At 45.5% G+C, this 24,779-nt stretch overlaps 1 protein-coding gene across 15 annotated transcripts in view; it reads left to right on the top strand.

The window, feature by feature from the left end:
- LOC123746147 (protein draper) overlaps positions 1 to 24,779 on the top strand; it is a 691,165-nt gene that overhangs the window by 507,283 nt on the left and 159,103 nt on the right. For 4 of the 15 annotated variants that reach the window (XM_069314080.1, XM_045727453.2, XM_045727454.2 and 1 more), the window contains exon 1: positions 20,829 to 21,220. The exons of 1 other annotated variant lie outside the window; for it this stretch is intronic. The gene's annotated coding sequence lies outside the window, so the exon portion shown is untranslated. Of the gene's footprint in view, positions 1 to 20,823; positions 21,221 to 24,280; positions 24,373 to 24,779 lie in introns of those variants that run through there. 10 more of the 15 variants (XM_069314081.1, XM_045727457.2, XR_006771468.2 and 7 more) reach the window with 7 other exon arrangements.

The raw sequence follows: 24,779 nt of genomic DNA, 5'->3' as shown, positions 1-24,779 counted from the left end.
AACACCCAGGTACCTATTTTACTACTAGGTAACAGGGGCATAGGGTGAAAGAAACTCTGCCCATTCTTTCTCGCCGGCGCCCGGGATCGAACCCGGGACCACAGGATCACAAGCCCAGTGTGCTGTCCGCTCGGCTCCCCTCAGCCGTCGTTGGCACCTGTGTGCCCCAACACCACTGTACCTGTGTCCTGTCAGCCATGTATCAAGGTGATTAGAATTCTTCCTAATACGAGTTCAAACTCTCCGTTTTCTAATTTTGTCTTTAAAGTTAACACAAAATTATGGTAAAGAAAGTTCTTTTCTGAGCTTGATAATTGTTATGGACACTTATTTTCCTCGCAAATATTAATAGCTTCATTGCCTAATTTTAATGAAGCAAATAGCAAGCAATCGACAACATAACCCATCATGTTGGATCGCATGAGAGGATTGAGCTACGAGGAAAGGCTAAAGGAGCTGAACCTCACATCCCTGGAAAACAGAAGAGTAAGGGGAGACATGATAACCACCTACAAAATTCTCAGGGGAATTGACAGGGTGGACAAAGACAAACTCTTCAGCACGGGTGGGACACGAACAAGGGGACACAGGTAGAAACTTAGTACCCAGATGAGCCACAGAGACGTTAGAAAGAATTTTTTCAGTGTCAGAGTAGTTAATAAATGGAATGCACTAGGAAGTGATGTGGTGGAGGCTGACTCCATACACAGTTTCAAATATAGATATGATAGAGCCCAGTAGGCTCAGGAATCTGTACACCAGTTGATTGACAGTTGAGAGGCGGGACCAAAGAGCCAAAGCTCAACCCCCGCAAGCACAATTAGGTGAGTACATACTCCACATACATACACTTCCCGGAACACACTGAGTCAGCGGGTCCACGTGTACTGAGAACAAAAAGGGCCTCAACACAGACCTGAGTCCACTCTGTTGCTGGGCGTCACTCATTGTATATATTTGTCGGCGTTCTCACAAGTGTAGTGAGACTATACACGTGAATTCAGTGGAAATTATTATGAGTGTGGAGCGGAAGTGTTGGCGCCCGTGACATTAGTTCCCGGGATGGGTTTAGCTATAAATGTAATTATGGGCATATCAGCCGTAATAATGTTGTCACCCCTGTTTTTTGTTCCCTCTCGAGGCACTGAACATGTAATCATCCGCTTGAGCGGTGCTGGTGATGGTAAGTGCAACTTTCAACTGGGGGCCACATTGTTTAATAGCGTTGTTGACTAATTGTTCGAGTGGTAACTGCCGCTGTCCCTCGAGCCCCCTACTCGTGAATATGGCCACAGACAAAAGCTGTTGACCAGACCACACACTAGAAGGAGAAGGGACGACGACGTTTCGGTCCGTCCTGGACCATTCTCAAGACAATCGACTTGTGAATGGTCCAGGACGGACCGAAACGTCGTCGTCCCTTCACCTTCTAGTGTGTGGTCTGGCCAACATACTCCAGCCACGTTGCTGTGACTCATCGCCTGCAGACAAAAGGTGTCAGTGTGAGATTAACGCGCGCCAGGCATGAGGAGGTGCGGGGAACGGCACGATCATAGCGTGCAAGCACGCTTACTAACGAGGTAGACATGACAGTCCACTGCCAGGGTTGTTCACTCTTAATTGGCGGTCTTGTGTATGATGAGTTGCAGGAGTGGGGCGGGGTAGCGGGCCCCACAGTGTGGGTGTTGTGGAGAAGTGTGGCGTCAGTGTGTGGGTTGTGGTCACGTTGGGTAGAGAGTGGGCAGTATTTACCTAATAGTGGGCAGTATTTACCTAATAGTGGGCAGTATTTACCTAATAGTGGGCAGTATTAACCTAATAGTGGGCAGTATTTACCTAATAGTGGGCAGTATTTACCTAATAGTGGGCAGTATTAACCTAATAGTGGGCAGTATTTACCTAATAGTGGGCAGTATTTACCTAATAGTGGGCAGTATTAACCTAATAGTGGGCAGTATTTACCTAATAGTGGGCAGTATTTACCTAATAGTGGGCAGTATTTACCTAATAGTGGGCAGTATTTACCTAATAGTGGGCAGTATTTACCTAATAATGACTACCGGGGAGTGAGGTCTAACTCTTTACATCCAGCCTGCTAGCCTTATCTTGAGGTTATCTTGAGATGATTTCGGGGCTTTAGTGTCCCCGCGGCCCGGTCCTCGACCAGGCCTCCACCCCCAGGAAGCAGCCCGTGTCAGCTGACTAACGCCCAGGTACCTATTTTACTGCTAGGTAACAGGGGCATAGGGTGAAAGAAACTCTGCCCATGGTTTCTCGCCGGCACCTGGGATTGAACCCAGGACCACAGGATCACAAGTCCAGTGTGCTGTCCGCTCGGCCGACCGGCTCCCTCTGTGCTCCCTCCCTTGGCCTTGCTGTACCTTGGTGTATAATTTAACTATTCTGTAGTTAATGTTCTTTGTCGAATCTGGCCTTAAAGTAGCGGATGGAGGTGGCTTCCACAACTTGTAGTGCGTTCCACTTGGGAGCCGGTCGGCCGAGCGGACAGCACGCTGGGCTTGTGATCCTGTGGTCCTGGGTTCGATCCCAGGCGCCGGCGAGAAATAATGGGCAGAGTTTCTTTCACCCTATGCCCCTGTTACCTAGCAGTAAAATAGGTACCTGGGTGTTAGTCAGCTGTCACGGGCTGCTTCCTAGGGGTGGAGGCCTGGTCGAGGACCGGGCCGCGGGGACACTAAAGCCCCGAAATCATCTCAAGATAACCTCAAGATAACGTCCCTCTACGAGTCAGGCGAGACAAGAGAGTTGGGAAACAGACAAAGGATCTTCTCTGCCTCATATAATTAGCCAAGCAGTGAACTACCAGTTTACGGGATCACCATAGCCCGTGCTACATGGACACTTCGTCCTGAGTAGCTAAATCTGAAACAACAAACTGCCGGCTGGGACTGCCATCAGATCTCCAGCACTCACCAACCCGTTCTCGCACTTGCTTATAGTCAATATTGGCTTATTTAATAAGTGCATATGTGACATACTAATTGATTGTGAATATTTTAGTTTATCTTGAAAAGCTTCATAGAAAACACCGACCTCACCTAACCTTCTTAGTATGTTAAGATAAGCATCTTATTGCTTCTTATTTACAATTATTACTTAATCTATACCGTTGATAGGTTAAGTAATAATTGTAAATAAGAAACAATAAGATGCTTATCTTAACATACTAAGAAGGTTAGGTGAGGTCGGTGTTTTCCATGAAGCTTTTCAAGATAAACTAAAATATTCACAATCAATTAGTATGTCACATATGCACTTATTAAATAAGCCAATATTGACTTTAAGCAAGTGCGAGAACGGGTTGCAACCACACTGTACTCTCTGGGGTGGAGATGAGACAGAAGTATTATATATAGCCAGAACATAAGTCACAATAACGTGGCTGGAAACTAGTAAACCAGTCCACGTATTGGACCTGGAAACTAGTAAACCAGTCCACGTATTGGACCTGGAAACTAGTAAACCAGTCCACGTATTGGACCTGGAAAGTGACGATTTTTTTATTGTTGCCGCCGAGGCGGGTGTTGTGGCCTGTCCTGCGACCAGATTCACGAAGCATTTACGCAAGCACTTACGAACCTGTCCATCTTTTCTCAATCTTTGGCGGCTTTGTTTACAATTATTAAACAGTTAATGAGCTCCGAAGCACCAGGAGGCTGTTTAAACAACAGTTGATTGGCAAGTTTTCATGCTTGTAAACTGTTTAATAAATGTAATCAAAGCCGTCAAAGATTGAGGAAAGATGGAAACGTTCGTAAGTACTTACATAACTGCTTCGTGAATCTGGCTCCGGAATCCTTATCAAATATTACTTAAATGTCGTATGCTCCTGGGTTTCAGTTCCTAGACCGCCTTTAATCTTTTTTTCTTCATAACAGTAACTATACAATCGAAGGTTTTATCTCGTCTCAATGATCGATCACCGTCTTATGTTTCATAACAGAAAGTTGTGTAGAGTCCTAGGGTAAATCCTCAGGGCCCGCAAAGGGCCCTCCGAACCAACGTATTACAGACGTAGGAGTAACCCTGAGATCTCGGCCCATAACAGTGAGCATGTTAAGGAGGCTGTGTGTAGTGAAGATGTAGCTCCTGTTCTTGACCCGGGCAACGCCGGGCACTTCATGGGTATAATCTGTCACTGGGAGACACTGGAAGCTTAGGCTCCTCGAGTACAGCAACTAGGAGACACTGGAAGCTTAGGGTCCTCGAGTACAGCAACTGGGAGACACTGGAAGCTTAGGCTCCTCGAGTACAGCAACTAGGAGACACTGGAAGCTTAGGCTCCTCGAGTACAGCAACTAGGAAACACTGGAAGCTTAGGGTCCTCGAGTACAGCAACTAGGAAACACTGGAAGCTTAGGCTCCTCGAGTACAGCAACTGGGAGACACTGGAAGCTTAGGGTCCTCGAGTACAGCAACTAGGAGACACTGGAAGCTTAGGGTCCTCCCCATAAACCCAACGCAAAAACAGTGTTGCCATAAGCAGGGAACGCTGCGCGAGTATCACAAGTTCAGCGCGAGGCCTCAACAGTCTATCTGGACTGTAGTAAATACTGCCAGAGGCAACGACGCGGACTCCAAGTGGAAAGTGAGGTTCCTGCAGGAAGTGTCCGATCAGCCGGGTTGTTATAGCCATACTTGTGCACATAACGGTCACTTAACAGCCTCCCCTGGCTAGGCTATCACCAGGGAAGCCTGGCCCCCGACGGGGCTGTGAGTGAACAAACAGGAAAAGCCACAGCTTGCTGGGTCGGACTAATGGTATGGATTGTAATGGCATCTGTTCTCTCAATTTGCAACTCCGTAAAAAAATGCATCGGTTTTTGTAACCAGAAACGTGCGAAACGAAGCACAGTTTCGAGGCTGATGCATGGAAAACGTAAATTTGACGGTGCTTCAATGTTTACTAATACGTCTCATTTTAGCGGATTGGTAAATTCCGTTAAAAATACGACGTGTTATGAGGGAGGAAATGGTTAGGATTATGAAGATGCGGTGCGAGGGATAATGGATGCTAGGATGAGAGTTAACATTCTAAACATTGGATGTTATCACCATTCCCGGTCGACACAGCTTAGGATTAATCATAAAATTCCTCTCTGGGCTGGAACTGGATAGAGCGTAGAGCAGCCATTCTCTGTGTCTGGAGCCAGATTCACGAAACAGTTACGCAAGCACTTACGAACTTGTACAGCTTTTCTAAATTTTTGGCGGCTTTGTTTACAATTATTAAACAGTTAATGAGCTCCGAAGCACCAGGAGGCTGCTTATAACAATAACAACAGTTGTTTGGGAAGTTTTCATGCTTGTAAACTGTTTAATAAATGTAACCAAAGCCGTCAAAGATTGAGGAAAGATGTACACGTTCGTAAGTGCTTGCGTAACTGCTTCCTGAATATAATAATAATAATAATTTTTATTTAGGCAAAGGTACATACATAAAGAGATTTTACAAAGTTTGTTGGCTTTATAGATAGGAGCTAGTACATACAATGCCTAAAGCCACTATTACGCAACCTGGCACCTGGGCTCTGGCGGCGTGACCTCGCGCCTTAAGGCACTTGAAGGGTCGGGCAAGGATGTTGTTTGTTGTTAAAGATTCGCTACCTGGAACAAAAAGTTCCAAGTAGCACGGGCTATGGTGAGCCCGTAGTACCTTTGGGCGAGGATGGTCACACCATCACTTCAGTAGAAAATGTGTTATACCCGCCCCCCTCCCCCCCAGCCCATATGTGTGTGGGGGTAGTCATGAGGGGGAGTGTGGTTGAGTGGGGTGTAGGCATGGGAGGGGGGGGGGCGGGGCTCTGTCACTGCTTACAGGAGTTAAATATTTAGGAAGGGTCAAGTAGCCAGTTGCTGAAACCCTCATAAATACTGTAAATCAGTATCCCTCCCCGCGATAGCAGCCACATGGTAAGGATTGACGATTTCAATGCGAGCTCAGCACGCAGTATATCCTTTAACCACCAAAGATCATATTCACTCCAAAAAAAATTTACTACTTACGAGCTATTCATGCCCGTGCCACCTCTTGAGTGGCTTAATCTTCATCAATCATCAGTCAATCATCCAGACAGAACACAGATGTAATGCTTACTTAAAGTCACTTTATATATCTGGAAAGTGTTCCGAGGATGAGGATGAGCTGAGTAAGTGATGAAAGGAGCTTAGAGAGAATGATAAAGAGGTTAAAGAGTGATGAAAGGAGTAAGAAGAAGCTTGAAAGAGGTGAGGAAAAGGGTCATAAGGTTGAAAGAGTTGCAGTTGTGTGGGAAGGCAATGAAAGGGTTGGGAAGGGGGGGGGGTCCAGACCATATCTCTAAGATCATAAGCAAAACTTGCATATATTTTGTTAAAGTTCTTGTATATTGCTGTCTATGTATAACCTGTTTTAACTCCCAGCACACGACAGACAGCCCCACCAAGGGCACCAGCCAGCCCCACCAAGGGCACCAGCCAGCCCCACCAAGGGCACCAGCCAGCCCCACCAAGTGCACCAGCCAGCCCCACCAAGTGCACCAGCCAGCCCCACCAAGGGCACCAGCCAGCCCCACCAAGGGCACCAGCCAGCCCCACCAAGAGCACCAACCAGCCCCACCAAGGGCACCAGCCAGCCCCACCAAGGGCACCAGCCAGCCCCACCAAGGGCACCAGCCAGCCCCACCAAGGGCACCAGCCAGCCCCACCAAGAGCACCAACCAGCCCCACCAAGGGCACCAACCAGCCCCACCAAGAGCACCAACCAGCCCCACCAAGGGCACCAGCCAGCCCCACCAAGGGCACCAGCCAGCCCCACCAAGGGCACCAACCAGCCCCACCAAGGGCACCAGCCAGCCCCACCAAGGGCACCAACCAGCCCCACCAAGGGCACCAACCAGCCCCACCAAGGGCACCAACCAGACCCACCAAGGGCACCAGCCAGCCCCACCAAGGGCACCAACCAGACCCACCAAGGGCACCAACCAGACCCACCAAGGGCACCAACCAGCCCCACCAAGGGCACCAGCCAGCCCCACCAAGGGCACCAACCAGCCCCACCAAGGGCACCAACCAGCCCCACCAAGAGCACCAGCCAGCCCCACCAAGAGCACCAACCAGCCCCACCAAGGGCACCAACCAGCCCCACCAAGGTCACCAACCAGCCCCACCAAGGGCACCAACCAGCCCCACCAAGGGCACCAACCAGCCCCACCAAGGGCACCAACCAGCCCCACCAAGGGCACCAACCAGCCCCACCAAGGGCACCAACCAGCCCCACCAAGGGCACCAACCAGCCCCACCAAGGGCACCAACCAGCCCCCACCAAGGGCACCAACCAGACCCACCAAGGGCACCAACCAGCCCCCACCAAGGGCACCAACCAGACCCACCAAGGGCACCAACCAGCCCCCACCAAGGGCACCAACCAGACCCACCAAGGTCACCAACCAGCCCCACCAAGGGCACCAACCAGCCCCACCAAGGGCACCAACCAGCCCCCACCAAGGGCACCAACCAGCCCCCACCAAGGGCACCAACCAGCCCCACCAAGGGCACCAACCAGCCCCCACCAAGGGCACCAACCAGACCCACCAAGGGCACCAACCAGACCCACCAAGGGCACCAACCAGCCCCACCAAGGGCACCAACCAGCCCCACCAAGGGCACCAACCAGCCCCCACCAAGGGCACCAACCAGCCCCACCAAGGGCACCAACCAGCCCCCACCAAGGGCACCAACCAGACCCACCAAGGGCACCAACCAGACCCACCAAGGGCACCAACCAGCCCCACCAAGGGCACCAACCAGCCCCCACCAAGGGCACCAACCAGACCCACCAAGGGCACCAACCAGCCCCACCAAGGGCACCAACCAGCCCCCACCAAGGGCACCAACCAGCCCCACCAAGGGCACCAACCAGCCCCCACCAAGGGCACCAACCAGACCCACCAAGGGCACCAACCAGACCCACCAAGGGCACCAACCAGCCCCACCAAGGGCACCAACCAGCCCCACCAAGGGCACCAACCAGACCCACCAAGGGCACCAACCAGACCCACCAAGGGCACCAACCAGACCCACCAAGGGCACCAACCAGACCCACCAAGGGCACCAACCAGACCCACCAAGGGCACCAACCAGCCCCACCAAGGGCACCAACCAGCCCCACCAAGGGCACCAACCAGCCCCACCAAGGGCACCAACCAGCCCCACCAAGGGCACCAACCAGACCCACCAAGGGCACCAACCAGACCCACCAAGGGCACCAACCAGACCCACCAAGGGCACCAACCAGCCCCACCAAGGGCACCAACCAGACCCACCAAGGGCACCAACCAGCACCACCAAGGGCACCAGCCAGCCCCACCAAGGGCACCAACCAGCCCCACCAAGGGCACCAGCCAGACCCACCAAGGGCACCAACCAGACCCACCAAGGGCACCAACCAGACCCACCAAGGGCACCAACCAGACCCACCAAGGGCACCAACCAGACCCACCAAGGGCACCAACCAGACCCACCAAGGGCACCAACCAGACCCACCAAGGGCACCAACCAGACCCACCAAGGGCACCAACCAGACCCACCAAGGGCACCAACCAGCCCCACCAAGGGCACCAACCAGCCCCACCAAGGGCACCAGCCAGCCCCACCAAGGGCACCAGCCAGCCCCACCAAGGGCACCAGCCAGCGTGGCGGATCGTACGCTGGACGAACGCTTTATTCCGCTATCTTCCAGGAAACAATTTTCGGGGGAGCTGCGCTGAGGTTTTGTGAAGCGGTGTGAGTAGTGTTGGGGTGCGTGTGTGCTCCACACGTGCGTGTGTGCTCTACACGTGCGTGTGTGCTCTACACGTGCGTGTGTACTCCACACACACACACTATATATATATATATATATATATATATATATATATATATATATATATATATATATATATATATATATATATATATATATATATATATTGTGACGGTAAAGCGTTGGTGTTCGGCTGTTTCAAAAGCTGGGGGCAGGGCCTCGTCACATCACAAAAAAAAAAAGAAGTTTGTCCTTTCGTCTGTGGTAAGGTAATGGGAAGACACACAAAACACAAGTATATAAACAATGAAATTTTAATTACTCTAGAAAACAAGACATGAATAAAGACAATCTCATAAAATTCAACACTGGTCAACAAACAAAATAACATGAATAATAACTGGCAATGAAAAGTTACTCTAAGACCAGAATGCAAAAATATTGATAGCAATATAAATTAAATAATGGGTGCTGGAATACTGGCTTCAAGCTGCCACCTCCCTTAGTACACGAAAGCCAAGGCTTAGTCTACTAGCGAGAGATGTCAACTCCAAGGAGCACAGAGATATTCTGACGAGTACGGCGTGCTGCTGCCCAGACAACGACTCTGGTGGTGGCGTGAGTGCAGGTGCGGCGAGACATCAGCCAATCAGCAAAAGGCAAGCGGAGGATGAGCAGTTTGCTGGTTACGGTGGCTGTGGCTGGTGTCGGGGTGTGCACGGTACGATTTGCTTCCTGGGCAAAACGTTTGGCGATACTGGTGGACGTATCTTCTATATAGTATCTTGTACTTTAACGACGTAATGATGTAGGGAAGAGCAGGCTCAATCTCTTGAAAGAGATTATCGTCACAATATATATATATATATATATATATATATATATATATATATATATATATATATATATATATATATATATATATATATATATATATATATATATATATATATATATTTTCACCTGGGCATAACGCTTTACATTTATAGGGATATTTTATTTCGCCTTGACAGGTGTATACATACCCAGGTATATGTGTATAAAAGCATTTATTTATTTTTTGGATGCACAAATGCATGCTCATATCAGTATATACATGTATACATGCATGAATATGTATATGTCGTAATGAAGGAACAAAGTACTAGTGTAACAGCTCACAATAACTTGAAATCCGACAATGATTCTGGTGGTGACCCAGAATAGGCTGCGACCAAGAGATATTAGGTGAGAGATATAAGAATTTTGCACCAAAACTGCAATCTTTTGTTGAATTACCTGCAGGTCTCTTGCAAAGTGTCTATACAGTATACCTAGGTCGTAAAAGTATTTGTGTACGTCTGATACCATACTACTTGTGTAAAGGAGGAATTGTATATGTTTATCTCTCAGAATGTTCGGTAATACGTTTAATGTTTGTGATGTGTGTCTATGTATGTATTAACACGTTGTACTGAACGGGGTGAGAATAGCTTGAGCTACCTCATCCCTTTGTGTGTATTTTACCTCAATAAAATTATTTCAATTTTCAATTTCAACTTTATTAAGGGTATTACCGGTAACTCATATTGACAGTAGGCCAGCCAATTGGTCAATGTCTTCGGCCTTGATATCCTGACTTGACGTCAGGATATCAAAACGTGGATATTTGTGAGCCACTATTTGTTCAAAGTACTTTGTATTTGTACGTTGGGTTATCTTGAGGTTCTTCAGTTATCTTGAAATGATTTCGGGGCTTAGCGTCCCCGCGGCCCGGTCCTCGACCAGGCCTCCTTTTTGTTACACCCCCAGGAAGCAGCCTGTAGCAGCTGTCAAATTCCCAGGTAACTATCTACTGCTAGGTAGGTAACAGGGACATCAGGGTGAAAGAAACTTTTTGCCCATTTGTCTCAGCCTCCACCGGGGATCGAACCCGGAACCTCAGGATTACGAATCTGAAGCGCTGTCCACTCAGCTGTCAGGCCCCCACTTAGGGGAACTATAACGTAGAAAAAGAGGCGTATTAGTCGAGAGAGGACGAATTAGCGGCATAATATTGATCTCCTTCAGCTAGGCTTCACTTCAGCATTCTCTCTTGAGCGAGAATCCTTCGCTTCGAAAGCCCAGAATTCCTTTGTGCTTCTCCAATGCCTCAAGACGGAGAGTGAAAGACATCTTTTTTATTACCAGGATCTTAATTCGCTGTAATGTGTGGACATATGTGCCGGGCTGACGTTGGTATCCGATATATAAGGCGTAGTATTCGTTAAATTTAAATAGGGGGGCATTATGCCGTGGTGGAGAGAGCGGTGTTAAGTGCGCAGGCGTGATTATAGTGGGGGTGGGGGCGGGGTGATGGAGGGGGGGTGGGGGCGAGGTCCTCCACAGTGTATAGGACTCCATCAATATCACCATTGTTCCCACACTCGCCCTTTATCTCCTATAACAATGCAGTCCTCCGCTGATAACACCATGACTCAAACCTTTCCTGTCGGAAATGGTGACAGAGTGAACACTAAAAATGGTATAGCAAAACAGGATATCCCATACCACTTGTTGGCACTGGGTCAGCAGTGAAGCGTGCTCGAGGGTACACTGCTGAGGTGCGTCACTGCTGAGATGCGTCACTGCTGAGGTGCGTCACTGCTGAGGTGCGTCACTGCTGAGGTGCGTCACTGCTGAGGTGAGTCACTGCCGAGGTGAGTCACTGCCGAGGTGCGTCACTGCTGAGGTGGGTCGCTGCTGAGGCGCGTCACTGCTGAGGTGCGTCACTGCCGAGGTGCGTCACTGCTGAGGTGGGTCACTGCTGAGGCGCGTCACTGCTGAGGTGGGTCACTGCTGAGGCGCGTCACTGCTGAGGTGCGTCACTGCTGAAGTGCGTCACTGCTGAAGTGCGTCACTGCTGAGGTGCGTCACTGGTGAGGTGCGTCACTGCTGAGGTGCGTCACTGCTGAGGCGCGTCACTGCTGAAGTGCGTCACTGCTGAGGCGCGTCACTGCTGAGGCGCGTCACTGCTGAGGTGCGTCACTGCTGAGGTGCGTCACTGCTGAGGTGCGTCACTGCTGAGGTGCGTCACTGCTGAGGTGCGTCACTGCTGAAGTGCGTCACTGCTGAGGTGCGTCACTGCTGAGGCGCGTCACTGCTGAGGTGCGTCACTGCTGAGGCGCGTCACTGCCGAGGTGCGTCACTGCTGAGGCGCGTCACTGCTGAGGCGCGTCACTGCTGAGGTGCGTCACTGCCGAGGTGCGTCACTGCTGAGGTGGGTCGCTGCTGAGGCGCGTCACTGCTGAAGTGCGTCACTGCTGAGGTGCGTCACTGCTGAGGTGCGTCACTGCTGAGGTGCGTCACTGCTGAAGTGCGTCACTGCTGAAGTGCGTCACTGCTGAGGCGCGTCACTGCCGAGATGAATCACTACTGAGATGAGTCAATGGACACTAGTAATAAATAAATTGAGTGTGTCCAAGCCTCAAGGCAGACACACAAGCTATCTTAACACAAGGAAGTTCCCAAGCTATTGCTTACGTGTACCGTGTTGCTGTCTGTCACTCCTGTCTAACACACCTCTAACCCTGTCCACAGACGACAGAAGAAAATATGTAAATGCTGATGAGCACTGTAAATGTGTAGCCCACGTCTGTGGGTGAAAATAATAATATGACAAAAAACTCCAGACCATTGTCCCTGCGTAGCTGTTTGTTCGTATGTTGACCGGCCGACTTACGACGCTGAAGAGGGAGGGAGGAAGAGAGAGAGGGGGGGGATGATTGGGTGGGGGGAAGGGAGGGAGGGAGGAAGAGAGGGGTGGGATGATGGGGGAGGGAGGGAGGAATGGGATGATGGGGGGAGGGACCGTAGGGGGGTGCGTTGTCACGGGAGACAAAGTATAGGAGGAGCAGGCACGCTAAGGATGACGACGTAAGGAGAATGGACCAACTCTCTCATTCACTTCAAACACACGGGCACGCGCGCGCGCGCACACACACACACACACACACACACACACACACACACACGCATTAGGAAGTGATGTGGTGGAGGCTGACTCCATACACAGTTTCAAATGTAGATATGATAGAGCCCAATAGGCTCAGGAATCTGTACACCAGTTGATTGACGGTTGAGAGGCGGGACCAAAGAGCCAGAGCTCAACCCCCGCAAGCACAATTAGGTGAGTACAATTAGGTGAGTACACACACACACACACACACACACACACACACACACACACGAGGTGTGGGGGCCTCGTAGCCTGGAGGATAGCGCGCAGGATTCGTAATTCTGTGGCGCGGGTTCGATTCCCGCACGAGGCAGAAACAAATGGGCAAAAGTTTCTTTCACCCTAAGTGCCCCTGTTACCTAGCAGTAAATAGGTACCTGGGAGTTAGTCAGCTGTAACAGGCTGCTTCCTGGGGTGTGTGTATGTGGTGTGGAAAAAAAAAAAGTAGTTAGTAAACAGTTGATTGACAGTTGAGAGGCCGGCCGAAAGAGCAAAGCTCAACCCCCGCAAAATACAACTAGTAAACACACACACACACACACACACACACTTGGCCTCCACCTCTTGGTGGAGCCCAAGACCGTCAGTAGTTTCAAAGCGTTATATGACAAAGAGTGCTAGGAAGACGGGACACCACGAGCGTAGCTCTCATCCTGTAACTACACTTAGGTAATTACACACACACACACACACACACACACACACACACACACACACACACACACACACCACAAACGTTTGTGTCAGACCTCGGAGATGCGGAATGGAAACAACAACTGAGCAGCGGAGTCGCAGAATCTGAGATGAGAGTGACGGACACCGCCTTGACCACTACCTGAGATTTTTTTTTAAATTTTGCCCCGAGGGGCGAGTTTATTGGGCAGCGCCACTCATCTTGTGAGTGGACACACCGCCATAGTGACAGTATTGGGCAGCGCCACTCATCTTGTGAGTGGACACACCGCCATAGTGACAGTATTGGGCAGCACCACTCATCTTGTGAGTGGACACACCGCCATAGTGACAGTATTGGGCAGCACCACTCATCTTGTGAGTGGACACACCGCCATAGCAGCATGTACAACACTCCCCAATAGGTAGAAAACCCGCTGGGTTTTTCATCCTGTCACTTGTACCCAGACACAGCTGAGACTTGCTTAACTGTTTCAAGTGAACAGCTCCTCAAACAAGAAGATTAACATCTATCAACCCTTAAAAGCTTGCGTTATCCACTACCTGAGAAAGTGTGAACATCTGAGAGACATTAGAAATATGTGTAGAATAATAAACCCCACATTATTTGAGTTAGGAAAATGCCATTTGTCAAATATTGATACTGTTCTTAAAAGATTCCCTCATTTTGCACCAGCAAGATAACGTAAGACCTTAAGGGTTGACAAATGGTAATCTTCTTGTCTGAGCTGTTCACTTGAGACAGTTAAGCAAGTCCCAGCCGTGTCTGGGTACAAGTGACAGGATGAACAACCCAGCGGGTTTTCTTCCTATTGGGGAGTGTTGTACATGCTGCTATGGCGGTATGCTCACTCACTGGATGAGTGGCGCTGCCCAATAAACTCGCCCCTCGGGGCAAAATTTTACAAAGTTTAAAAACACAGACTTATGTCAGACCAATCCTGGAGTATGCACCTCCAGCCTGGACTCCATACCTAGTTAAACACAAGACAAAGTTAGATAAGATTCATAGGTATGCCACCAGACTAGTCCCAGAACTGAGAGGTATGAGCTACGAGGAAAGGCTAAGGGAGCAAAACTTAACGTCCCCGGAAAACAGAAGAGTAAGGGGAGACGTGATAACCACCTGCAAAATTCTCAGGGGAATTGACAGGGCGAACAAAGACAAACTATTTAGCATGGATGGAATACGAACACGGGAGACACAGGGGTGAAACTTAGTACCCAAATGAGCCACAGAAACATTAGAAAGAACTTTTTCAGTGTCAGAGTAGTTAACAGCTGGAATGCATTAAGTAATGATGTGGTGGAGGCTGACTCCATACACAGGTTTCAAATGTAGATTAGATAGAGCCCAGTAGGCTCGAGAATTTGTACACCAGTTGATTGATTGGTACTAGGCAGGCAGTGGGATCAATTATAGTACTGAAATAATTGATAGATACAAAGACAATAGAAAATTAGACATCAGTGAAGCATATCAAGAAATCTAGACCAGCCATCAATAACCAGCTGATACACAGTTACACTCTACCCTCCTCAAGACCCCGGACCGATGCAGAAGCAGGACCAAATGACCCTGCAACAGGAACGGAAAAAATCAGAACATAAACTGCCAACATGTCACACTCTTAATTTACTACCCCATTAATACCCCCATGTATGTCATTCATCCATGTCACCTACCACTTTACATTAGAGGATATAATCAGGAGGTACACAGACGAATTCTAATTCTACACAGACACGGATTCACATTCAGCACCGCTCCAGTGCCAGGTAAGTCCACTACGGGCTCATCATAGCCCGTGCTATTTGCCCCGCTCCTGTGCCAGGTAAGTTACGAGCTCACCATAGCCCGTGCTACTTGGAACTTGTTCCGAGTAGCTGAATCTTAAACAACAACAACAGACGAATTTGTCTTTGAGAATGTGAGGAGAGACCTTACGAAACGCACCACTAGGCGTCACACCCAAATAATTAATAAAAATGAACTTTGGAGAGTTCATTTTTAATCTTCCTGCTTCAGTGAAGAAAAACATAAGGAATAGCGAGAAGATTCGTGCCAGAATCATAAATCTAAAACTCTGTCGTTTTCAATTAAATATGTTTGAAAGAAAGACTGCTACCAAAATGTACTAACATATAAGCCCCTTGCATGGGGAGCCTGCCCAGCTCTGAGGCGTGCACGATCACTGGGAGTTGTTGCTGTACAATCACTAGCCATGGTGTATAAGTCACTGGTAACAGGTGAAATGCCAAACACTTGGAAGATGGCTAATGTTGTTCCGATCTTCAAGAAGGGTGTTAGACAGGAGGCACTGAACTACAGGCTAGTGTCACTAACCTGCATACCAAAGTGATGGATAGGATTGTGCGAAAAAACTAGTGGAACGTCTGGAGCAGAAGAACTTTGTATCAAAACATCAGCATGAGTTCAAGGATGGCAGATCATGCCTCATAGGATTGATTGAATTCTATGACCAGGCAACAAAAAACAGGCAAGATAGAGAGGGCTGGGCAGACTGCATATTTTTGGATTGCCAGAAAGCCTTTGACACAGTACCACATAAGAGACTGGTGCACAAACTGGAGATGAAGGCAGGAGTGAAAGGGAAGGTATTCCACTGGATAAGAAGTACCTAAGCAACAGAAGACAGCAAGTCACTGTGAGGGGTGAGGTCTCGGAGTGGCGAGGTGTCACCAGTGGAGTCCCTCAGGGATCAGTTCTTGGACCTATATTGTTCATGATATATGTAATTGATCTCCCAGAGGGAATAGACTCGTTCCTCTCAATATTTGCTATAAAGATTAAAACGGAGGAAAATAGTATGAGGCTACAAGGTGTAACCATCATATGTCAGCTCATAACAGTGTTACCAAGTGCAACCGATGGGGAAGTGTTACTCAGGATAAGTAGTGTTTACATTATTAGTTTAGTATCCATTATAGTGGTGTTACATTTTTTTTTTTTTTTTTTTTTTTTTTTAAATTTAACATGAGTTTATTGAGACCAAAATTATGTCAATCACCACTTATAAATCCTACTCTAACACTGGCAAAAATTTAAGAAATTTGGACATGGAACAAAACCTCAGAGATCCCACACATTACCTTAAGACCTCTCTCTCCTTCTGTCCCCTCCCGATGTTCTCCACAACCTCTCTGGGCCCCGGTGTCCGGCACTCTCTTCCAACTAAGTCTCTACAGGACCTCTATATACAACTCAACAGGGGGGAGGGGGAGACTTTCTGTTGCTACCTACCCCAAGAATGCTAGGGGGTGGGCCACACGTGCCCAAACACTTAAAAAATATTTCAATAAGCTTGTTTGACATTCGCCATACACTCTTCAAGAGAGGAGTTATTAATTACGTGTGTGACTGACCTCTGACCTGGCCAAAAGGGAGAGATCCATGGATGTTTACACATAAGAATCTGGGGTCTAATTCCCTTGCAATGTTTGACCAGAGTATCATGAAATATTACATGCTTGAAACTATGCTGACTAAGACTAACCCAGGAATTTTTTTAATCAACATACAAGATAATCCGGAGGTCATATGGGCTGACCTCTTGGAGAAGGCTTGCCTGAGTGAGAACTCTAAGGGGGGGGGGCATGGGTGTTACATGTTCAAAATCGCTAATCTCCGAAAGTTCTTCGCCGATTGCTTTAAAATTTTGACACAACGTTCCATTAGCATACGAGCGTGTTTTTATATATGTATCATATAGATGTCACGTTTGTGACCGGTAAAAAATGCGTATTTTGACAAACTGTTTTTCATGTGAGTTTTCATGCGAGGGAAATCTCCGAAACCTCATTACCGATTGCTTTGAAATTTTGACACAACGTTGTATTCGAATACGCGCGTTATTTTATATTCCTACTATATACATGCTACACCTGTGATAGGTAAAAACATGCTTTTTGGAAAAACAGCGCCATCTGTTGCTCGTAAAAGCAGCACACGCTGTAATCTCCGAAAGTCCTTTGCCAATTGCTTTGAAATTTTGACACAACGTTCCATTCGAATACGCACATGATTTTATATACCTACTATATAGATGCCACACCTGTGACAGGTAAAAACATGCTTTTAAAAAAAAAAACAGCGCCATCTATTGCACATAAAAGCAACACACTATACTAAATGTTACAATTCCATTTCAATGTTTTCGATTGCATTGATAAATTAAATTTTCATAGATTTCGATTTATTTTTAATTGATTTAATTAGATTGTGTGTGTGACATTGCGGTAGAATTAAGCTGTTGTTTACCATACCGTTCATTTCGTGAATATATATATATATATATATATATATATATATATATATATATATATATATATATATATATATATATATATATATATATATATATATATATATATATATATATATTGTGACGGTAAAGCGTTGGTGTTCGGCTGTTTCAAAAGCTGGGGGCAGGGCCTCGTCACATCACAAAAAAAAAAAAAAAATTTGTCCTTTCGTCTGTGGTAAGGTAATGGGAAGACACACAAAACACAAGTATATAAACAATGAAATTTTAATTACTCTAGAAAACAAGACATGAATAAAGGCAATCTCATAAAATGCAGGACAAGTCAACAAACAAAACAACATGAATAATGACTGGCAATGAAAGGTTACTCTAAGACCAGAATGCAAAAATAGTGATAGCAAGATAAATTAAATAATGGGTGCTGGAATACTGGCTTCAAGCTGCCACCTCCCTTAGTACACGAAAGCCAAGGCTTAGTCTACCAGCGAGAGATGTCAACTCCAAGGAGCACAAAGATATTCTGACGAGTCTGGCGTGCTGCTGCCCAGACGTCGACTCGCGATGGTGGTGGTGAGTGCAGGTGCGACGAGACACCAGCCAATCAGCAACAGGCAGGCAGAGGATGAGCAGTTTGCTGGTTACGGCGGGCTGTGGCCAGGTGTTGAGGTGTGCAGGGTACGATTTGCTTCCTGGGCAAAACGTTTGGCGATACTGGTGGACGTATCTTTTATATAGTATCTTGTATGTACGACGTAATGATGTAGGGAAGAGCAGGCTCAATCTCTCTTGAAAGAGATTATCGTCACAATATATATATATATATATATATATATATATATATATATATATATATATATATATATATATATATATATATATAATACACCCTTGTTCACATAGTATCTGAGACGCTATATATATATTGGTATTTAATTTATTTTATATTTTATAAAATATAATTTGGTATACCTTATAGCAAACCAAATATATATATTTGGTTAAATAAGACCGCTTTGTTTATCTTATAGTATAAGGTTTCGATGCTTCTATTTTCTTACTCTCGGGATTAAGAAGAGGGAATCAAGTTACGGAAATTCATCGTAAAGAAACTCTAATAGTTAATGAAGGGTATAATTTCTACAACGTTTCTTTCCACACTGGAACATCTTCAGGTAAGGAATGAATGTACAAGATTGATTACCTGATGAAGATTAAGCCACCCAAGAGATGGCACGGGCATGAATAGCCCGTAAAATATACAAGGTGCAAATTTTTCTTAAATACACATGTGAGAGAGGTGAATTTGTGTGGGGGGGGGGGGTAAAGTCACACATAGGTATAGAAATAGAGGAATAATGAGGATGGAACATAGGAGACATCTCCCGTCACGTAGGGTGCAGTCGCATCTCCACAGATCTCCAGTATCATCTATTGATACTGGTGATGGCTCAAAAGGGCCACCACTTACAGCCTATTCATGCCTGTGCCACCTTTTGGGTGGCTTAATCTTCATCAATCAATCAATCGAGGATGGAAGCCAATCAAACAATGGATAAGGTGATAGGGAACTCGGTATATATATGTTATCCGGTGCTGTATGGTGAGGTCTGGCTTTGAGCATAAAATCTTGCAGCTTCATTGCATCTGCACGTTTCTGCGCAATAACTTCCACCATCTCATTTGGCGTCTTCCCTTTCAGTCCTCTCCCTTCCCCCCCCCCCCCCACTAGACTTTACTCAGAAAATCTCTCATCTTATTGTAGTCTTCATGTCTCTAGTCTCTCTCTTCTTTCTCAGTGTGTTTCTTGGTGTGTTCCTTTGGCTCCATTGATAATGATAATTTTATTCTGGGAAAAGTACATACCTACAAAATGAGTTACATGCAGTATGTTGAATTTCTAGATAAAGCAAGTATATTCTATAATTCTAGATAAAGCAAGTTTATTCTATACTTCTAGATAAAGCAAGTATATTCTATACTTCTAGATAAATCAAGTATATTCTATACTTCTAGATAAAACAAGTATATTCTATACTTCTAGATAAAGCAAGTATATTCTATACTTCTAGATAAAGCAAGTATGTTATATACTTCTAGATAAACAAGTATATTCTATACTTCTAGATAAAGCAAGTATATTATATACTATATATTCTATAACGTCGTCGTCTCCTCATTTTCTGGTGTGTGGGTTTAGTCTTCAAGTATATACTATGCCTAAAGCCATTAGTACGCATAGCGTTTCGGGCAAGTTATCTTGGGGCATTATGTACTCAAGCATGATAACAGCGGACGCTAGTCACTCATGCTCCATCTTCTTAACATCTGCCTAATTTTGTGTAAACATCAAGTCTAGTGTTGCTGGTGGGTCCTCTCTCATCTTACTCTTCTAAGTTCTGTAATATGTTGTTTCTGTAAGTACTTATCTTCTCTATCTACCAGTTTTGCTTCCCATGTCTCATCACCTCTATGGGTTCCTTAGCCAGTCTATTTCTGTGATTAAAATCTCTTATATTAGAATCCTAGCTTTTTCGACCACCTCCCCAATACTGTGGCTGGGTTTGACCATGCTTCATGCAGCAGTGAGCAACCATGTATCATACAACAGTGAGGACAATCATTTTTATACAAAGAATGAGCACGTATCATACACGAGTGAGGGCGAGTGATGGTGAGAGTGTAACAGGGCGTGTGGTGCGGGCAGGGTAATGGTACCACACCCTAGATGGTCATGAGAGAACGCCCTGTGAGTTGGTTAACACACTAACTCTTAACCCACTCCAACACACACTTGTTTGCAGTGCTTCAATTAGTCACAAGGCCACAGTGGTTGTAACGAGCGTGAGTGTGCAACGAGCCGCATAAAAGAGCCAGAAGGCTGCAAATATTTCCACACGGTTTAAAATACCACGAGCTGCTGTGGGTGGGAGAGTGAATGGTTGTGTCGGTGGTGGACAGCGATTGTGTGGGATGGTTGATGAGGGGAGAGGGGTGGTGACGTCAGGGGAGATCAGCTGAGAGCAAGGTGGTAGTGTGAGGGGGGGGACGAGGCTGGTCCAGGGAGGGTGTACCATAGCTGGGTCGCCGCCACTGCCTCAGTTGGGCTTGCCGCTTGATACCGGGTGGAGGTGTACGGACTCTCTGGCCAAACGGCCATCAAAGCTTCATTGGATTTACGTTGCCATCGTGACTTAGAAATATATTATGAACTGCGGATGTGTGTTTTAGTCGTGTTGTAACACTTAAAAAATCTGTTCTTGACTTACTTAATTTGGGTAGTTCACATTATTGAACGAAATATAAAGGATAATCAAGTCTTGAGTTGCCTAGTTATGCAAGTGTGACAGTTGTTGGATGTCCTTAAAGAAAGTTCTGGTGTAGTGATCTGGCCTCCACATCCATCAAGGAATGTACACCAGCCACAGAACTGACATCGCACCAGTAGTGACCAGTTCAACGGTAAGTCTTGTGTGATTTGAGTTCACGTTGAGAGACAGAGAGAGTACAATGCACTCACAAAGGTTGTGAAGTTGCCAGTGAATGGCTCGTTAAGGATTTATCAGTCATTAAGTAATTGACTTGATGTATGTGTGTGTGTTAGTGTACAAGTGGGCATAGAGGGCGTGGAAGGGCAGTGCAGAGTCAGTCTCTTGCACAACGTCTCAACCTGCAACCGCTTACGCAAGTATATGACAAGCCAACAATCATATTGATATATTTTGCTTTATTGTGGTAAAACTGTAATAGGGGTAAGAATGTTAGTCGTACCATTTTTACTATTTTTATAAGCTAGGAAAGGATGCAGAAATAAGAGGTTCACTTTTCAAAGTTAAGAGTTTTACACGAGGCATTTTCTAAATACTGGTACAGTATATGGATTTATATGGTAATTATCGTTTATACGGTAATTATATACAGTAAGCACAGATTAATATCAACAATGTCGATGTTCGAAATTGTGGGACTTGACCCTTTTTAAAGTTACTTTGCGAACTTAGACAAATATGAAAACAAAGCTTTTTTGGTCATCCATCGTGTGGGTAGCCCAAGGGTATAGTTATTCTTTACCCAGGCTAATTTGTGATACACTAGTTGCACAATTTTTCGTTGGCCTATCATGCACCTCCACATGTATCCAGTACTAGCAGAGATAAAATATTGCATGTGATATTTAGCCAGAGATTTCAGGTAGAATGACCATTGTAAATGACACGGGCATTTGAAATTTGGCAATTTCTGTACATTTTATAATATGTTCACATTCCATCAGTGGTGCAGGTTGTGCAAATACTTGTTGACTGTTTACATTTGGTCAACACAGCAGGTGACGCAACGCCCAGATACGTTTGGATTAGTGCCAAGTACAGTAGTCGTAACATCTAGATAGACTAGGCATTTCACTGTTACTGATCTACGGAGTTTTGATTCGTCTTGGGGGTTAGGTTACCCTGTTGTTGTTATAGATTCAGCTACTCGGAACAAGTTCCAAGTAGCACGGGCCATGGTGAGCCCGTAACTTACTTGGCACAGGAGCGGGGTAAGTAGCATGAGTAGTGGACTTACCTGGCACAGAAGCGTTGCTGAATCTGTAGGTTACCCATAGCCCGTTTAACGTTATCCTGCTACGTGAACAGAGACATCAGGTGAAAGGAAACGTGCCCAACCGTTTCCAACTCGGGATCGAACCCAGGGTCCTAGATATCGAGGCGAGGACGTAGATCACTGCGCTACAGGTCCCACGTAATTGAATAACCCACCAAAGAGTGTTAGTTTCGTTAAATATAGACTACCAACCCGAACTTATAAGGGAGCTCTGTTCAAACTATCTCGACCCCAACCCGCGTACTTGTTGGCAACACTGTTTTAGAATTGGCTTAAACTTTATGGATTTGACCTTCCACTCAGTTGGGTTCACTGGAGAGAATTCTTCATACAAACATGGTAGTGTGTGTTGAGTGTTTTGCATTTCTTTTAGGTAAACATATAGGTTTCAGAGCGGAAGTGTTTTGTTTAATATAAACAATTGGATATTTTATTATCCAATAAACATTTGTATATATTGAAATTAAGTGAAAACGTTTTAAAAACCAGAATAGCGTGGCATAAGGCTGAAAATATAACACATTATATATATATATATATGTAAATGTATATATATATGTATATAATATATATATATATATGTGTATATATATATATATATATATATATATATATATATATATATATATATATATATATATATATATATATATATATATATATATATATATATATATATATATATATATATATATGTGGATGTGTGTGTGTGTATATGTATGTATAATATAAATAAAATAATGCATGCATGCTTGCCAGACGTATAAATAAAACAAAATAAGCTGGTGAGCAGTATAAATTGTGAAGTGGCAACCACACCTCTTGAAGGGTGTTGTGACATGACGTAGTTAACTTGTTCCGTAATGCTGCCATCCTGCTTGCTGGTTCCTTGTATCTGTTTCTTCAATAGCTCTATCTACATGCTGAGAAACAATTATATAATCATCAAACTTAATCGCTATAGTATTCACCAATGCAACTCGTTATTCCAATAAAATATATGATAGAGCCCATGTAAAATAATCCTCTAATTGTTTGGATTATTTCTCACTTAGGCTAGACACTTGGTGTATGAACCGTTGCGATTCTTCAAAAGATAACAGCCACCTAATTCTTGCTGGCATAATGTGACATGTTACTTCAACCTTGAAGAGTTGTGGGAAGCTAGGCAAGCCTTTTGGTTTTATAACGGCAATGGTGTTGAGTCGACAATCCTCAGCATTGTTGGTGTTTGTGTGAATGACCTCGCTCTTGAAGGATTTGTGGCACAAGATGACTTAACTTTGGAAGTTTAGTCTCGCCACCATTTTTCATTTTATTTCTGTATTATGTACCCCATGCCCATCCCGTAGGAATGTCTTAGTTTTTTTTTTTTTTTTTGCTCCATGTGTTTACTAAACACCCATTCATCTTTGCGCCGAATCTAGTTGGTTGTGTTAAGTGTAACAATTAACATTAAGTTAAATCTTAGGAGCTTACGTCTTCAGCTAAGGATAGTCATCTCAAATAAACATATGTTTCGCGTACTTATTATTTCGTTCATAAATTCTCATTGCATTTAACACTCGTTATTACCGTTTCTTTCTCCTATATGACTGTCTTCATGCTTCATTGTCAAGGGATTAGGCTAGGTGTGAAAATCTGTCCGCTGTGCTGTTGAATTGTAGCCCTTCAGAACAACTGCGCAGTGCATGGTTTTACTGTCAAATTACACCGCATGTAGGTGTGCTTATATTTTAAACAGTTCAATTTAAACATTAAATAAATGCCTTCAAACGGTGTCAAAACTAATTGCTTATTCCCAACATAAATTAGCGGTTGTCACCGTTGTTAACTGCTCAAAACAAACGTTACATTTAATACTTTAAAATAAATAAAATAAAAATCACTACTAAAGTTTGCATCACACACTTGCAGTAATGTACCAGAATAAGGCCACACAAGACCAATCTCACCAGTTGAGAGGCGGGACCAGAGCGCCAAAGCTCAACCCCCGCAAGCACAACTAGGTGAGTACGGAAACGGATTCTAGAGGGCAGATCACGCAATACCAAATTAAATGTCAGAAGCCACATACCATACAGAGAGGGGGATTCTCGGAGCGAGTTGGTAGCAAGAAAGCAAGGCTACAGGAACCGTGCTAACATTAGGGAAGACATTTACAGCCACCGGCATGATTTTTGCTCACGTTTGTTAGGATAGGCAGGAGCGTGCTGTGCTGGTAGATTTTTTTTTTTTGCAAGGCATGTTTTGTGTGTGCTCGCAAGACAGCGTAGATGGTTAGAAATGTTAGCAAATAATTTAAATAATCTAGCTAATTGGATAATCTAGTAATTGGATAATCACATGAAGGAAAACAGTTAGGCATAAATAAGGCCTACCTTACCTGAACTAGTAGGCCTACAATAGACAGACG

The sequence above is a fragment of the Procambarus clarkii genome, chromosome 78 (assembly GCF_040958095.1).
Source record: "Procambarus clarkii isolate CNS0578487 chromosome 78, FALCON_Pclarkii_2.0, whole genome shotgun sequence".
Classification (NCBI taxonomy): Eukaryota; Metazoa; Arthropoda; class Malacostraca; order Decapoda; family Cambaridae; genus Procambarus; species Procambarus clarkii.
This window is presented reverse-complemented; position numbering and strand designations above follow the sequence as displayed.